The 14,574-nt window shown below is 37.3% G+C and overlaps 1 protein-coding gene across 1 annotated transcript in view; it reads left to right on the top strand.

Annotated features, from left to right (window-relative positions):
- Positions 1-14,574, top strand: part of CYSLTR1 (cysteinyl leukotriene receptor 1) — a 73,512-nt gene that overhangs the window by 45,431 nt on the left and 13,507 nt on the right. The window contains exon 2 of the mRNA XM_002763030.6: positions 11,458-11,545. The gene's annotated coding sequence lies outside the window, so the exon portion shown is untranslated. The remainder of the gene's footprint in view (positions 1-11,457; positions 11,546-14,574) is intronic.

Raw genomic sequence — 14,574 nt, 5'->3', positions numbered from 1 at the left:
AAAAACCCCTTTTTTCTCAAATGCTCTGTCTTGGGGGGTTGGGGCTTTGCTTTTGGATGTCTGTTGAGGTGTCCTGCCCAGCTCGGCGGCAGTCTAATCACTATTTGACTGCCGAGGCTCCGCCCTGCTGTTGTGAGGCTCGCCTTGTTGCTGCAGGCTCTTGCTGTTCTGCCGCCCTGCAGTGGAGTCTCTCTGTTGTGGCGGGTTGCCTCGGCAATGGCAGGCTGCATCAGCAGTGGGCATGTATCTCAGTAGGGGCGGGTTGCCTCGGCAACTGCAGGCTGCGTCAGCAGTGGGCATGTGTCTCAGTCGGGGCGGGTTGCCTCGGTAATGGTGGATGCCCCTCCCCCACGGAGCGCCTCAGGGATGGTCTCCATGGCGAGGCCGTTTGGAATTGCCATTTTGTCTGTCCCACTGTGCTATCCCATACGCTGTGTCCCTGCAATCCCCTGGCCTGGCCCACTGCCCAAGTCCCTTTCAGTCTCGAGTTCAGCCCTCTCAAGTCTCAGGTTGCCATTTCAACAGGGCACCCGTACAAGCGCGCCCTGTGGGGATCGCTGGGTAGGGCCGGCCGCCGCCACCCCAGCTGCTGGCTTCTCCAGACAGAGCCTCTGCCTGGTGTCCCGCGTCTCCTTTATACTTTGGAATTTCCCCGTTCTGTGGGCAACAAAGATCAGTCTGAAAATGCAGCTCCAACTCACCTCTCCACAGATTAACCGAGACCTTCAATCCTGGGTTGTTCTCACAGCGCCATCTTGAGTCTCCCTCCGAATTACTCTTATGCTAAGTAGAAAGATTAAACAATGAACCAATCAAAAATAATAATTACAACAACTTTCAAGACATAGTACAATAATATATGAATGGAAAAAACAGAATGTTAAAAAGCTAGCAGATGAAATTAAAGCATAGAGTTTTTATAAGTTTTCTTCTTGCTTTTTCATTTGTTAGTTTATGCAAATAGTGTTGTTGTTATCAGGTTAAAATAATAAATTATAGGATAATATTTGCAGGCCTCATGGTAATCTCAGACCAAACAATGTACAATGGATACACGAAAAATAAAAAGTAAGAAATAATCATGTCACCAGGAAAAATCACCTGATCTAAAAAGAGGAAGGAAAGAAAGAAGGAAGAGAAGACCAGAAAACAAATAACAAGATGGCAGGAGTAACTCTAATAACACTGAATGTACACGAATTAAACTCTCCAATCAAAAGACACGGACTGTCTGAATGGATGCAAAAACAAGATCCATTGATCTGATGCCTACAAGAAATACACTTCACTTATAAAGACTCACATAGACAGAAAATAAAAGACTGAAAAGAGACATTCTATGCCAACAAAAAAAAAAAAAACAAAAAACAGCAGGAATCACTATACTTATATCAGGCAAAATAGATTTCAACCCAAAAATATAAGAGACAAAGGAGGTCACTATATAATCATAAAGGGGTCAATTCAGCAAGAGAATATTTAAGTATATATGCATCCGACAAGGGAGCATCCAAATATATAAAGGAAATATCATTAGAGATAAAGAGAAAGATAGGGTTTAATACAACAGTTGTTGGAGACTTCAACACCCAAGTTTCAGCATTGGACAGATCTTCCAGACAGAAAATCAACAAAGAAAATCAGACTTAATCTGCCCTATAGAATAAAAAAATATAGTAGATATTTACAGAATATTTTATCCAAGAGCTGCAGAATACACATTCTTTTCCTCAGTACGTAGATTATTCTCAAGGATAAACCATATGTTAAGTCACAAAACAAGTGGCATTTATCTCTGGGATGCTAGGATAGTTCAATATATGCAAATCAATTAATATGCTATATCATATAAACAGAATAAAAGACAAAAAGCATACAATCATTTTACATTTATGCTGAAAAATTATTTGACAGAATTCAACATCCCTTCATGATCAAAACTCAAAAAACTAAGTATAGAAGTAACATGCAAGAAATAAAAGGCATATTACAACAGACTCACAGCTAGAATTTTATTAATTGAGGAAAAACTAAAGTATTCCCTCTAAGATCTGGAACACAAAGATGCCCACTTTCACCACAGTTATTCAACATAGTATTGGAAATCCTAGCTAGAGCCATCAAAGAAGAAAAAGAAATAAAGAGCATCCAAGTTAAAAAGGAATAAGTCGACTTATCCTTGTTTGCAGATTATATAATCTTATATTTGGAAAAACCTAAAGATTCCACCAAAAAAACCATTAGAACTGATATATAAATTCCATAGCATTGCAGAATAACAAAATCAACATGTGAAAATTAGTAGCATTTCCATATGCCGATAGTGAACAGTCTGCAAAAGAAATTTTAAAACTAATCCTATTACAAGAGCCACAAATAAAATTAAATACCTAGGAATTAACCAAAGAAGTGGAAGATTTCTGTAAGAAAACTATAACATACTGGTGAAAGAAATTGAAGAGGACACCAAAAACAGAAAGATATTTCATTTTCATGGTTTGGAAGAAGTGTCCATACTACCCAAAGCAATCTATAGATTCAACGCAATTTCTATCAAAATGTCAATGACATTCTTCACAAAAATAGAAAAAAATGCTAAAATTTATATGAAACCACAACAGACTCAGAACAGCTAAAGTTGTCCTAAGCAAAAGAAGAACACTGGAAAAATCACATTACCTGACTTGAAATTGTACTATGAAATTATAGTAACCAAAACAGCATGTTACTGGCATAAAAACAGACAGATAGACCAATAGAACAGAATAGAGAACCCAGAAACACCACCACTCACCTATAGTAAACTCATTTTTAACAAAGGTGCCAAAAACATACACTGGTTCTGAAGAGAGTGAAAAGACACACTCTTCAACAAATCGTACTGGTAAAAATAGATATCCATATGCAGACGAATATAATGTGACCCCCATCTCTCACCATATACAAAAATCAAATCAAAATGGCTTAGAGACTTAAACCTAAGACCTCAAACTTGAAACTACTACAAGAAAACATTGGAGAAACTCTCTGGGACATTGTTCTGGGCAAAAAAAAAAGTCTTGAGTAATACCCTACAAGCACAGGCAGCCAGATAAAAAATGGACAAATGGAATACTACCAAGTTAAAAATCTTTCTGCATGGCAAAGGAAACAATTAACAAAGTGAACAGACAACCCACAGATTGGGAGAAAATATTTGCAAACTACCCATGTGACAAGAGATTTATAACCATTATATATAAGGAGTTCAAACAATTGTATAGGAAAAGAAATCTAATAATAAAGAAATGGGCAAAAGATTTGAAAAGGCATTTCTCAAAAGAAGACATACAAATGGTAAATAGGCATATGAAAAGGTGTTCAACATTATTTGTCATCAGAGATATGCATATCAAAACTGCAATGAGATATCATCTCACTCCAGTTGAAACTGCTTATATACAAAAGACAGGCAGTTACAAATGCTGGTGAGAATGTGAAGAAAAGGAATCTTTTATACACTGTTGATGAGAAGGTAAATTAGTATAACCACTATGGAGAACAGTTTGGAGGTTCCTCAAAAAAACTAAAATAGAACTACCATATGATCCAGCACTCCCACTGCCAGATATATCCCCCCTGCCAAAAAAACTCAGTATATCAAAGAGATATCTGCATTTCTGTTTGTGGCAGCACTATAACAATAGCAAATATTTGGAAACAACCTAAGTATCCATCAAAAGACAAATGGAGTACATATACACAATGGAGTACTATTCAGCCATAAAAAAGAATTTAATCCTGTCATTTGCAACAACATGGATAGAACAGAAGATCATTATTTTAAGTGACATAAGCCAGGCACAAAAAGATGAACATTGCATGTTCTCACTTATTTGTGGGATCTAAAAATCAAAACAATTTAATTCATGGATATAGACAGTTGAAGGGTGGTTACCAGAGGTTTTTAAGGGTAGTGGGAGGAGGTGGGGATGGTTAATGGATACAAAAACATTAGAGAGAATGAATAAGACCCAGTATTTGACAGAACAACAGAGTGACTATAGTGAATAATAATTTAATTGTACATTTTTAAATAACTAAAAGAGTAAAATTGGACTGTTTGTAACTCAAAGGGCAAATGCTTGAGGGGAAAGATACCCCATTATCCATGATGTGATTATTATGCATTGCATGCCTATATCAAAACTTTTCATGTACCCTATAAATGTATACAGCTGCCCTGCACCCACAGAAATTAAAAATAAAAATTTTTTTAAAACATGAATGACCACAGAGAAGACTAATGACAAAGCAACAAATGAAAATTAACAAGAAAGGTACAGACAAAATACTGCAGCACTTCAAAGGAGAGAAATGTAAAATTGGGTTAAAGAGATCAAGAATGGCTTGCTATTTAACTAGAAACAAAAAAAAGAATATTATTACAATTTCATTTACTAGAAGATACTATCCTGGGGACTACCTGGGGACACTTTTGGATCACTAGCTGCTCCTGGACCTCACTTAGCACAATAATATATAATTGATTCTTGTTCATACAAGTCTTTTGCAGCAACAATATAGTTATATGATATATGTCTTGGCACTTTATTGGGTTTTTTTTTTTTAAGAGACAGGGTCTCAGTCTGTTGCTGAAGTTGGAGTGCACTGGTACAATTATGGCTCACTGCAGCCTTGACCTCATGGGCTCAAGCAATTCTCCCCCATGAGCCTTCTTAGTAGCTAGGACTACAGGCATTATGCAACCATGCTTGACCAATTGTTTTTATCATTTTTTTCTTTGTTTTTTTCTGAGAGAACTAATTTTTTGTAATTATCTTACCATTCATGTCCCTTATAAACAGCTGTGCTGAGGTAGAATTGACATACAATAATCTGCACATATTTAAAGTATACAATTTGATGAGTTTTCACACATGCATATACCCATGAAACCATCATCAGAATCAAGATAGTGAATATATCCATCACCCCAAAATGTCCCCTTTGTAATTTCTCCCTTTTGCCTCTAGTTATGGGCTCTCCCCTTCCTACCCAGTTTCCATTCCCAGGCATCTGCTTAATTGCTCTTTATCACTATGCATTAGTTCATCTAGAATTTTATATAAATGGAATTACAAAGTATGGATTCTTTTTTGTCTGGCTTCTTTCACTCAGTATAATTGTTTTTATATTCATTCACACTGTTGACTGTATCAATAATTTCTTCATTTTAAGCAAAAACTCCATCTTTTTAAAGGTATAATTTACACATAAAAGTTGCCCATTGTAAGTGTACAATTATTTATAGTAAATTTCCAGAACTGTGCAGTCATCACCACAGTGTAATTTTAGAACATATACACCACCCCCCCAGAAGAACCTTTGTGTCCAGTTGTAATCATGCCCTACTCCCACCTGTGGATTCAGGTGACTATCACCTGTCTCTATTAGGTTTGTCTTTTTGGGACATTTCAGATAAATGGAATAAGAAATATGTGGTCTTTTGCATATAACTTTTCCATTTAGCAAATATTCTTGAGTTGGTCCATATTGTAGCATGCATCAGTCCTTCCTCTTGACTTAAGAAAAGCAAAAATTTCTTAGATATGGCACCAAAATCACAATCTATAAAAGAAGTTGATAAATTGAATGTCATCACAATGAAAATTTCTGTTGTTTGGAAGCCACTGCTATGAGAATAAAAACACAACCCATAAAATAGTAGCAAATATTTACAAAGCCTATTATTTGATGTAGGTATTGTATCCAGAACATATAAATAACTCTCATACACAATAACAAGAAAATAAACAACCTAATGAAAAATGTGCAAAATATTTGAATAAGCATTTCACCAAGGGAAATATATGTAGGGCAAATAGGCACATGAAAATGTGCTCAATATCATTAATCATTAGAAAAATGCAAATTGAAATCATAATTTGATATCACAACACACGTTAAACAGATATAATTTAAAAGACTGACCATAACAAGTGTGAGCATATGGAGATATGGAGGGGATACCTAGTAATATACCCACATTGCCCACCTTAAAAAGCAGCTTATCCGTTTTTTAAAAGTTTAATATACCTTATAATCCAGCTACCCAAGAAAAATGAAAACATGCTCATATAGAAACTTGTACATAATGTTTGTGGCAGTTTTATTTGCAGTAGTCAAAACCTGAAAGCAACCCATATGTCCATCAATGAGTAAATGTATAAACAATCTGTATATCTATATAATAAATCCTATTCAGTGACCAATTTTTTATTTTTTGTAGAGTCATGGTCTTGCTATGCTGCCCATGCTTGTCTCGAACTCCTGACCTCAAGTAACCCTCCCATCTCACTCTCCCAAAGCACTGAGATTACACAACTAACCTGGGGCCTGATATTCTTAAAAAATCTCTGGGCTATCTTATTTATCTTGCTCACTAGAGCTTGACCAGATTGCAGGTTCAATAGATGCTAAGGGCTAATGCAGAAAAAGTATCCTCTTCCTTATAAGAATAGAGGCTCCTTGAATATTTGATAACCTGAACTGAATTGGACTTAACATGAGCCAAATAAATGATGTGAGTAGCTCCTTAATTAAACAATTAAAATCAAAATCACATGACCACATTTTACTTTATTAACTCACATTTACCCTCCCTGTCATCCAGTTCACAATGGTAGAGCCCAATATTGACAGAGCTCCGTTTAGAGACAAGAGTCCTCAAGGAACTGAAAAGGAAAGAGAAGCAAGGAGTGAAAGTATTGAGTATCTACTATGAAGGCTAATTCCTAAAGGAACCATAGAAGACCCTTCAGAATCCCGAACTTGAAAAATACTACATTGTTGCCCAGACAATGTGACATTTACTCATTTGTGTATGTAAAGATTGTACTAAATTGTAATTGCACAGCCACCATGGAAATGGATAACTAGTGCATTAGGCTAGCAATATTACAATTCTCATAGATGGGTCTTAGAAATTCATAAACTTTCTTTCTTGTCCCACACACTAGGGAAAAATATAAGCTTTTTGTCGAAACACAAAACCGTGACAGAGCCAAGTTAATTTTCTACACAGATGAGTAGAATCATTTAATTTCAGGATCAGAAAGGATTTTTATACATTCAACATTCACTCACTAGATCTTTATTGATGTACAAAGACCTGGGACAAGCTAAACAAGCTAAAAATATATATTTATTCTCCGATCAACAAAATATAAAAGACAACACAGTAATTTTGCACTGGTAACACAAACTTTACACAGACTGTAGTAGGTTACATATGTCAAATCCTTATCTAGAGAAGAAGGAACAATTTGGAGTGGGAGAAGAAAGTGGAGAAGATCCGAGAAATGATCATCTGAGTACAAGGGGATCTCAAACTGCAATATTGCAGCTGTGGGTTTAGGTTTCTACTTTTAAAACTAGACTATATTTTTCAAATTATACTTTAAGTTCTGGGGTACATATGCAGAATGTACATATGTTACATAGGTACATATGTACATTTGTTACATAGTTATAAATGTGCCATGGTGGTTGGCTGTATCCATCCCCCAGTCATCTACATTAGGTATTTCTCTCAATGTTATCCCTCCCCATTCCCCATGCCCTGCTATCCCTCCCCTAGCCCCCACACCATCCAACAAGCCCCAGTGTGTGATATTCCCCTCTCTGTGTCCATGTGTTCTCATTGTTCAACACCCACTTATGAGTGAGAACATGCAGTGTTTGGTTTCCTGTTCTTGTGTCAGTTTGCTGAGAATGGTTTCCAGTTTCATCTATGTCCCTGCAAAGGACATGAACTCATCCTCTTTATAACTGCATAGTATTCCATGGTGTATATGTGCCACATTTTCTTTATCCAGTCTATCATTGGTGGGCATTTGGGTTGGTTCCAGGTCTTTGCTATTGTAAACAGTGTGGCAATAAATATACATGTGCATGTGTCCTTATAATAGAATGATTTATAATCCTTTGGGTATATACCCAGTAATGAGATTGCTGGGTCAAATGGTGTTTCTATTTCTAGATCCTTGAGTAATCACCACACTGTCTTCCACAATGGTTGAACTAATTTACACTCCCACCAACAGTGTAAAAGTGTTCCTATTTCTCCACATCCTCTCCAGCATCTTTTGTCTCCTGATTTTTATATTATTATTATACTTTAAGTTCTGGGGTACATGTGCAGATTGTGCAGGATTGTTACACAGGTATACACATGTCATGGTGGTTTGCTGCATCCATCCCCCCATCATCTACATTATGTATTTCTCCTAATGTTATCCCTCCCCAATCCCCCCAACCCCTGCTGTCCCCGCCAGCTCTTCCACCCCCCAATGGGTCCCAGTGTGTGATGTTCCCCTCCCTGTGTCCATGTGTTCTCATTGTTAAAAACTCACTATGAATGAGAACATGCAGTGTTTGGTTTTCTGTTCTTGTGTCAGTTTGCTGAGAATCATGGTTTCCAGCTTCATCCATGTCCCTGCAAAGGACACGAACTGATCCTTTTTTATGGCTGCATAGTATTCCATGGTGTATATGTGCCACATTTTCTTTATCCAGTCTATCATTGATTGGTATTTGGGTTGGTTCCAAGTCTTTGCTATTGTAAACAGTGCCACAATGAACATATATGTGCACATGTCTTTATAATAGAATGATTTATAATCCTTTGGGTATATACCCAGTAATGAAATTGCTGGGTCAAATAGTATTTTTATTTCTAGATCCTTGAGGACTTGCTACACTGTCTTCCGCAATAAGAAACTATCATTAGAGTGAACTGGCAATCAACATAATGGGAAAAATTTTTGCAATCTACCCATCTGACAAAGGGCTAATATCCAGAATCTACAAAGAACGTAACCAAATTTACGAGACAAAAACAACCCCATCAAAATGTGGGAGAAGGAAATGAACAGACACTTTTTTTTTTTTTGAAATTCTTTTTTTTTTATTTTTTTATTGCATTTTAGGTTTTAGGGTACATGTGCAAAGCATGCAATACAGTTGCATAGGTACACACATGGCAGTGTGTTCTGTTTGCTTTCACCCCTTCACCCACATTTGGCGTTTCTCCCCAGGCTATCCCTCCCCGCCTCCCCCTCCCACTGGCCCTCCCCTTTTCCCCCCAATAGACCCCAGTGTTTAGTACTCCCCTCTCTGTGTCCATGTGTTCTCATTTTTCATCACCCACCTATGAGTGAGAATATGCGGTGTTTCATTTTCTGTTCTTGTGTCAGTTTGCTGAGAATGATGTCCTCCAGATTCATCCATGTCCCTACAAACGACACGAACTCATCATTTCTGATTGCTGCATAATATTCCATGGTGTATATGTGCCACATTTTCCCAATCCAGTCTATCATCAATGGGCATTTGGGTTGATTCCAGGTCTTTGCTATTGTAAACAGTGCTGCAATAAACATTCGTGTACATGTGTCCTTATAGTAGACTGACTTATAGTCCTTTGGGTATATACCCAGTAATGGGATTGCTGGGTCAAATGGAATTTCTATTTCTAAGGCCTTGAGGAATCGCCATACTGTCTTCCACAGTGGTTGGACTAATTTACACTCCCACCAACAGTGTAAAATTGTTCCTTTTTCTCCACATCCTCTCCAGCATCTGTTGTCTCCAGATTTTTTAATGATCGCCATTCTAACTGGCGTGAGATGGTATCTCAATGTGGTTTTGATTTGCATCTCTCTGATGACCAGTGACGATGAGCATTTTTTCATATGATTGTTGGCCTCATATATGTCCTCTTTTGAAAAGTGTCTGTTCGACACTTTACGAAAGAAGACATGAGGCATGCAACAAACATATGAAAAAATGCTCATCATCACTGGTCATCAGAGAATTGCAAATCAAAACCACATTGAGATACCATCTCATGCCAGTTAGAATGGCGATCATTAAAAAACCTGGAGACAACAGATGCTGGAGAGGATGTGGAGAAATAGGAACGCTTCTACACTGTTGGTGGCAGTGTAAACTAATAGACTATATTTTTTTATTTTTGTATTTCTTTTATTTTCCTTTTGATTTTCTTTTTTTCAGTAGAGTTCCTTTAGAAAGTTCCAGTCTGTTTCTACTTGTTAAGATTAAACTGGGGTGGCGAGTTGGGGAGGGATCACATGGGGAGAAATGCCAGATGTACGTGATGGGGAGGAAGGCAGTAAACCACATTGCCATGTGTATACCTATGAAACAATCTTGCATGTTCTTCACATGTACCCCAAAACCTAAAACGCAATAAAATATATAGTTTTTTTAAAAAAAGATTAAACTGAAGGGGCCAGGTGCAGTGAGTGGTTCATGCCTATAATCCCAGCACTTTGGGAGGCCAAGGCAAGCAGATCACCTGAGGTCCAAAGTTTGAGACCAGTCTGCTCAACATGGTGAAACCCCATCTCTACTAAAAATACAAAAAGTTGGCCATGTTGGTGCACACTTGTAATCCCAGCTACTTGGGAGGCTGAGGCAAGAGAATCGCTTCAACACGGAAAGCAGCAGTTGCAGTGATCGGAGATCATATCACTGCACTCCAGCCACTCCTGCCTGGGTAACAGAGTGAGACTCTGTCTCAATTTAAAAAAGAAAGAAAGAAAGAATAAACTGAAGGAAAGTGTTTATTTTGTTGGTTCTTAGACCACAGATAAAGGAAGAGTAGCCAGCCTCTGCAGGCCTTGCAGGCAGAAATTAAAGTTGCTATAGAACAACAAAAACTTAGAAGAAAAGCATTCAGGTTGCTACTCCCTCAAGAAAGCCCATCTCTCTCTGCTCATTTCTTGGAGATTTGTTATACTTTGTTAGATTATTGAATATAATTTAATTGAAAAGATATATGCTTACAAAAAGTTAACTATACAAAGTTAGAAAACAGTTGATCTCCAAAAGTATATAATATATGCCATATTAGCAATATAAACATTAAGTGCTATTATGGTTTGTAAGGAGAAGATTGCAGGGTTCTTTAAGCCATTCTACCTTTAAAGAAAACTACTTCTAAGCCATTCCAGACAGATATAGTTGATATTCTTAATGTTCTAACTCCTTTTACTAGCAATCCAGATCCTTGGATGTAAAGTTCCAAATTACTTCCCCTCTTAAGTTTATACCAAAGTGTTTAGAAGAGAAGATAGAGGAAATATCCTGGTTTCATAGAGAAAGGAGTATTTTATAATAGTGTGTTCATTTTTGGATACAGAAGCAACATGCACACAGCAGCAAACATCTGTGACCAGCTCTTGTCTGTATTCCAAGTTTTCCCCTGGGAATGTAGAAACAGATGGAGGAAAAAGGAGACCAGAATTCAATGACTAGCCCTAAATCTCTCAGTAAAGCTTTGATGCCCCATCACACACTCTGGATCTGTAAACAAGGCGGCTAAGTCCTCATGACCCTTCTGGACTGCTTCTACAGTTGCTAACTTCCTTTTCTATCTTATGATTGCAGCTTGGGCTTCCTCTGATATTACACCACAAAAAGCACTGAACACTGTTAAGAAGGAACATTTGTGAAGGTACTACAGTGCCAGAAAGAGGTATGCCTGAATTTTTCAAATGAACCTTGCTCTTTCAACTTGCAGTTATCTTAACAAAGTAACTTACTTCATTATTTTTACAAAAATGAAATAAATCCTATTTACGTTTGTTGCTAGCTTTTATTAACTCCATTTGTTTTCTGCTAAAACGGCTTTTACAATACTGTACTGTAACCTCTTCACGCTTCGAAGCTATCAGGGATGAGGTCTTAAGGATGTTAGATTTCCAAAGAAACTCTCTGTATTCATCTAGTGGAGGGTAACATTATTGGGGTATCACAATAAATTCTAAAAAACAAATTAAATGCTGTTTCAGACAAGAAAAGCCATAATCTGTGAAATGAGTGGCTTGTACCAAATGATCTCTACCATTCTAGAATTCACTACTTGTTTGAAAGTTTTACAATCTTTTTATGGATTAATACAAATTGTTGACTTCATTATAAATAAACAACTGAACCTAAATATTAAAATTTTTAGAAAAGCTTATTTTGGTCTGCAAAGACTGGGAAGTTATTAATGAGACTAGAGACCATTTGTTTCTTTGTATATTTTTATAATTATTTATCAGCTTTATTTAGCATCTTTCAAAGATGTGAGAATTTCCAATTTAATTATAACATGTAATGGACAAATGACTAGTCTATATCAAAAATATGGGTGGGAATTTTTATTTTGTAGATACAGGGCCTCACTGTTTTGCCCAGGCTAGTCTCAAACTCCTGAGCTCAAGCAATCCTCCTTCCTCAGCCTTTTGAGTAGCCAGCATTACAGGCACATGCCACCACAATGGACATTATCTGTGTTTTTTAACATTACGGTTAGCCTTATGGCTTAGTACTCTCCTTGACACGTTAGGAAGCAACTTTATTTACACAGCAACTTCAGACTAACACTGGAAAAATTTTAATTTGTATTGGAATGAGAAGATATCTCCAAATAGTTTTAAATGACAAATAATACCTTCATACATTAAACTTGTCCTATAATTAATTTAGTCATTCACTCAACACTTACTGAGCACTTATGGGCAAAGTACATATGTGCTAGGCCCTGTGTGGGATGCTTTTTTATATATCAACCAGATATTTTAGGGGATAAGATATTCATACAAATCAAGATTTGCAAGATTTAAGTTTTTCTTGAAGTTCTTCAAAGAGAAATTACTTCAGATAGAGGCTGAGGGAAGACTTAGTCAAGAAAGTGTAATTTGAGCTGAATGATGGGTCATTTTTGCATATGCAAGGAAGGAGGAAACAGAATTTCAGGAAGGAGGAAAGACCATTTCAAGAAGAAAAATACTGTGGAAAAAAAGACAGCCTGGTGGGAAAGCTTATGGCACATGTCGCTGGTATACTAAAATAGTTGTTTCTTTAAGTCTCACTCTGTCACCCAGGCTGGAGTGCAGTGGCACAATCTTGGCTCACTGCAACCTCCACCTCCCAGGTTCAGGCAATTCTCCTGCCTCAGCCTTCTGAGTAGCTTGGATTACAGGTGTGCACCACCACCCCTAGCTAATTTTTGTATTTTTAGTAGAGACGAGGTTTCACCATGTTGGTCAGGCTGGTCTCAAACTCCTGACCTCATGATCCACCTGCCTTGGCCTCCCAAAGTGCTGGGATTACAGGCATGAGCCACTGCGCCCAGCCTTGTTTCTTCTAACTATACTGTGTACAAAAGAGAGAAGTGAGAGAGAAACTTGGTAAGGTAAATTGCACCTAGACCATAGAGAGCCTTATATATCAGCTCAAGAAGTCTAGATGTTATTCAGAAGGCATTCAGAAATCACTGAAGATTTTAAGAAAGACATGATATATTGAGGTTGATGGTGGTGGAAGGGTTGCTCGTAATTATCTAATGCCTTTCAAGTGTGGTTCATCTATAACATGAACAAGTCCTGAGGAGTTAACGTACAGCATAGTGGCTATAGTTAATATTATATTATTTACTTGAAATTATTATATTATTTACTTGAAATTTGCTAAGGAAGATCTTAATTCAAAACCACAATGAGATACCATCTCATACCAATTCGAATGGCTATTAAAAAATCAAAACATAAGATAGGCTAGGCATGGTGACTCACACCTGTAATCTCAGCACTTTGGGAGGCCAAGGTGGGCAGATCACCAGAGGTCAGGAGTTCAAGACCAGCCTGGCCAACATGGGGAAACCCAGTCTCTACTAAAAAATTATACAAAAATTAGCCAGACGTGGTGGCACATGGCTGTAATTCAGGTTATTCTGGAACCTGAGGTGAGAGAATAGCTTGAACCTGTAAGCAGAGGTGGCAGTGAGCCAAGATTTTTGCCACTGCACTCCAGCCTGGGTGACAGAGTAAGACCCTGTCTCAAAAACAAAAAAAAAACATTAAAACATACAGGTACTGGTGAGGTTGTGGAGAAAAATAAACACTTATACATTGTTGGTGGGAGTGTAAATTAGGTCAGCCATTGTAGAAAGCAGTGTGGCAGTTCCTCACAGAGCTAAAAACAGAACTATCCTTCCACCCAGCAATTCCATTATTGGGTATATACCCAAAGGAATACAAATAATTCTACCATAAAGACATATGCATGCATATGTTCACCACAGCACCATTCACAATTGCACAGAAATGGAATCAACCTAAATGTCCCTCAATAGAAGACTGGATAAAAAAAAGTAGTATGTATACATCATGGAATACTATGCAGCCATAAAAAAGAATGACATTATGTCCTTTGCAGGAACATGGCTGGAGCTGGAGGCCATTATCCTTAAATAAACTAATGCAAAAACAGAAAACCAAATACCACATGTTCTCACTTATAAGTGGGAACTAAATGATGAGAACACATTGACACAAAGAGGAGAACAGCAGACACTGGGGCCTACCTGAGGATAGAGACTGGGAAGAGGGAGAGGATAAGAAAAATTCACTAATATGTACTAGGCTTAATATCTAGGTGATAAAATAATCTGTACAACAAATTATTGTACAGATTTTAAAAAACACATGACATACGCTTACGTATATAACAAAAGCT

The sequence above is a fragment of the Callithrix jacchus genome, chromosome X (assembly GCF_049354715.1).
Source record: "Callithrix jacchus isolate 240 chromosome X, calJac240_pri, whole genome shotgun sequence".
Lineage (NCBI taxonomy): Eukaryota > Metazoa > Chordata > Mammalia > Primates > Cebidae > Callithrix > Callithrix jacchus.
This window is presented reverse-complemented; position numbering and strand designations above follow the sequence as displayed.